This window comes from Aplysia californica, unplaced genomic scaffold (assembly GCF_000002075.1).
Source record: "Aplysia californica isolate F4 #8 unplaced genomic scaffold, AplCal3.0 scaffold00697, whole genome shotgun sequence".
NCBI classification, from domain to species: domain Eukaryota; kingdom Metazoa; phylum Mollusca; class Gastropoda; order Aplysiida; family Aplysiidae; genus Aplysia; species Aplysia californica.
The window spans coordinates 9,592-13,712 of record NW_004797967.1 but is presented as its reverse complement, the minus strand read 5'-3'; the positions used below and the strand labels follow the sequence as shown (position 1 = coordinate 13,712).

General features: G+C 42.7%; 1 protein-coding gene across 1 annotated transcript in view; it reads right to left on the bottom strand.

The window, feature by feature from the left end:
• The window catches only part of LOC101860771 (histidine-rich glycoprotein), a 21,484-nt gene extending 17,502 nt beyond the window's left edge, over window positions 1-3,982 (bottom strand). The window contains exon 1 of the mRNA XM_005108533.3: window positions 3,419-3,982. The gene's annotated coding sequence lies outside the window, so the exon portion shown is untranslated. The remainder of the gene's footprint in view (window positions 1-3,418) is intronic.
• Between the last annotated feature and the right edge of the window lie 139 nt (window positions 3,983-4,121).

The window sequence follows — 4,121 nt, the reverse complement described above, 5'->3', positions numbered from 1 at the left end:
AGAGAGAGAGAGAGAGAGAGAGAGAGGGAGGGAGAGATTGGGAGAGAGAGGGAGAGAGAGAAATAGTGGGAAAGAGAAAGAGAGGGGGGGGGAGAACGTTTATGACGTGGAGCGGTGTAAGCATGTAATAATAATGTAATAATTATAACGTTCTCGTTTGTTGTGTACATGGGTGAGAGCACAATATATGACCTTTTTGACTCCATTACCAAATGGTCCACCAGTTGGTGTTATCACCCAGGTCGGCAAGCACAGCTGAGTTCGTTTGTCTGCTTTGTTTGTTTGTTTGTGTAAAGAGCACATCGACGCAATAACGGTCATTTGGTGCTGAGAAAAAGTAAGACAGACAGACAGAAAAAGAAAGAGGAAAACTAAAGAGGAAGCAAGGCCTACCAGTGGCACCCTCCAACCACCCGCTAAGCACTGCCTTAGAAAAGGGACTACCTCAAAGTCAACAAAAACAGAGCAGTGCTTGGCACGTGAGTGTTTTTAGTTTTAGTAAGAGTTTTACGGCACTTGCAAAACAATAAGGTTATATAAGTACCGAAGATTAGAAGTGTTACACGTGAGTAACAAACACAAAAACGGAGGAGAAATAAATAAGGACGGCAGATGTTTGACAAGAAAGAAGGAGCAAAACCTCACCAGAGCACCCACCAGCACACGCGAGTTCGTCTTTTTAAACGCTTTTTGCGTTGGGTAGGGTTTGGGGGGTGTTGTCAAAACGAACACCCCCAATTTAAAATTCATATCGGGCAACTTAATCGGTTTAACCCATGCAGGATATCTCGTGCCGCCGACATAATTTTTTTAAAAAGGGTATCCAACAGCCTGGCGAGCATAAAACAGGAAGGAACCGCATAAAAACAACAACGACAGCTTTTCATTCTGAATCGTCCAGAGAAAAGACAGGTTTAGCCAACGCCAGGCAGAACAGAACGCTATCACTGAATGCGGCAAGGCCATTATCTAAAAGTAGGCTACAAAAGCGTTTCATAAAAACAGAGGAGATTTAAAAAAAAAAAAAAAAAGAACAGAAATCCACGAATACATCATGATTAACCAAGAGAGGGAGAAAAAACAAAAAGAATTCGAAATCAAAGGCAAAACTCGGTCACCTATTCAAAATACACCAACCGGTACGTCATGTAGCGGTGCAAGTGCAGCCCCCCTAAAAAAGCATCAAGGCAGACGGGACGTGGAACCAGTAAACATTCACGGTGTGGGGAACAAAGGAGGCCTTCAAATCTACAGTTTGCTCTCCCCCTTCGTTGTTGCTGTAGTTGTTTTGCTTGTAAAAATCTGTTTTGTTTTGTCTTATTTTTGTTGTGGGGTTTGTTTGTTTGTTTGTTTGTTTTGTGTGTTTGTTGTTTTGGAAGGGGGGGGGTGAAGTGGATTATTTTTGCAATATATTTGTCTTTTCGTTGAGTTATATAATTTGTCTTTTGGTGAGGGGTGGTGCGTGTGTGTGTGTGTGACAAAGAGAGGAAATCATGTGAGGGAGAGGAAGGACAAACAACAAGTTTGTTTTTTTATGCAAATCATCGACGCGGACAGAAACAAAAAGACAAGCACAGCATTGCTTTCTCGTGACAATCACATGATGCCTTAATTTTGATACAGCCAGAAACTGTGACGTCACACGCCTCAAGATCACATCATGCGTCAAGCAACGGTAGGCTGGAAGTACTTCAACGGCCGTATACAATCCCCTCCCTCGAGGATGATAACGGTCTCTTCCTCTCAGCACTGGCCCACCGCCAGAGCTTCTTGTGTGAAAAAAAAAGGTTCCTCTAGATCTAGGCCTCGCCAAGGAGGAGGCAAAGCAGGTGGGGAACACGTCGACGTCTGGCTCTCCGAGTGAGTCTGAGAGCTGAGAGTCTGCTGCATTGGCATGGGCTCACCAAGTGCTTGTTTGTTTGTTTGTTTGTTTGTTTGTTTGTTTGTTTGTTTGTTTGTTTGTTTGTTTGTTTGTGTTCTTTGTTTATTCCTTTTTCCCTTTGCTTAGTTGAGATAGTTCAGAAAGCTCTTTCTCACCTCGAGAGGAAGTATATTTAAATAAGTTTGTTTGCTGGTTTGTTTGTTTGTTTGTTTGTGTGTTTGTTTGTTAAAATTTCCTACGCCTGGTTTGTTTGTTTGTGTATTTGTTTGTTAAAATTTCCCATGCCCAAACCAAAATGAACAAGGGAGAAAACGATTTTTAAAGTTTTAGTATTCGTTTTTTAGCTTTACGACACTTAATAAAACACAAATAAGTGCTGATGACTAAATGTGTTACAAGACAGTAACGGGATACACAAAAGAAAAGAAGGAGAGATAAGAACGATAGATGTCGTCATAGGAGAAAGAAGGACCGCCAACGATCCTCTCACCAAATGCACTCCTTACATAACGGATTCATCATGAACAAGCTAAAAAAAAAAGAAAAAAAAAAGAAAGAAATAAAGGCAAGTTCCGAGTTGAAGTGTACATATTCAGGATGCATTTTCGAAAATGAAAAAAAAATAATAATAATAATAATAACTTGATAAACAGAACAGGGAAGAAGGAGGCTGAAACGGCATCTAATCTAGACATGGATAGCTGGCGCCTCCATTATAAATAAACTATTAGTGGTTGAGGTTTAAGGTCATGAACAGCCCGACACACGTCCTGCGATGTGCCCACGCAAGCAACAATCAATACATTTTAATGCAGCCTACTTCCACTTGGTTAAGTCTGATAGATTCTTGCATTATTAAGGTGTGTGATTAACCGATGATGTGGGTAATAATGTAGGAGAATAGGAGGAGGGAAGAAACGAATGAGTGACATGCACTGACTACCAGCTGAAGAAAGACAGTGTGTGAACAAGTTGAAATAGTAACGTTCGCTTTTGCAGTTATAAACCAGAAAATGCAGCTGTTGTTTTCGCGGGTTGTTGTTGTTGTTGTTGTATTCCTGTTCTTGTTGTTGTGTTTGTTGTTGCTGTTTCTGTTGTTGTTGTATTCCTGTTCTTGTTGTTGTGTTTGTTGTTGCTGTTTCTGTTGTTGTTGTATTCCTGTTCTTGTTGTTGTTGTTGTATTCCTGTTCTTCTTGTTGTTGTTGTTGTATTCCTGTTCTTGTTGTTGTTGTTGTTGTTGTTGTTGTTGTTGTTGTTGTTGTTGTTGTTGCTGTTGTTCATTTGCAATCGCTTCGAAAGGGGAGGAACATAAGAAGCAGACATGACCAAATATGACGAGGGGACAAAGTATACCAAAAAGGCGGAGCCAAAGCACTCATTATCAACATCCATCCACTGTAAACAAAGGGGGGGGGGGGGGGAGAAGTCTACATGGAAGGAAGAAACAGCACAGTCATATCCTGACTGCAAATACACGTAGATATAGCATTATAACAGAATCACACAGATTTCGACACAAAATGAAATATCCCTTACTCTGAATATCTTGCACAATCGATGAACATAATAACGATACCCCTTCAAAACACAGGGAATATATCACCATAACTTATTTCAAACAGCTTAGAAGTACACCACACCACAGAATTTCACATCGTAACATCAGAACGTGCAATCGTTCGACGAACATTTTTTTTTCTCCCGTTATTTACGTCACTTGGGTCAGTGCATGGGCTACTCCGGGAAAAATCCGCATGTCACTGAGGGGTCAAATACATGTTAGCACCAGACGGCTGAAAGAAGCGAGAATAAAGCCACCACCCACACAAAGAAGGAACAGCTGAGAAGAATGTCCTCCAACAAGCACCTACACATACGCGCACACAAGAGGCTAGCGGAAAACTGAAGAGCCCACTGACACAGGGCGAAAGAGAGAAAGAGAGTAGAGAGAGAGAAGGGGAGGGGAGGGAGGGACAGGCAATGAGAAAAAGAGAGAGAGAGGGGGGGTGGAGGGGAGAGTGGGGTTTTGGTCTCTCTTCCACTGTACCGGTGGAAGAGTCGGAGCCACACGACGACGCACGAACGGCCGAACGGACGGACCCAGCGAGAGAGGCGAGAGCAGGCGAGAGGCGAGGAGGAAGAGGAGGAGGCTTTTAGTGGTGGTGGTGTTCAACAGCAGAAGCAGCAGCTGACTGGCTTATTACTCGCTGCTGCTAGTTGGAGGGAGGGGAGGGGGCGG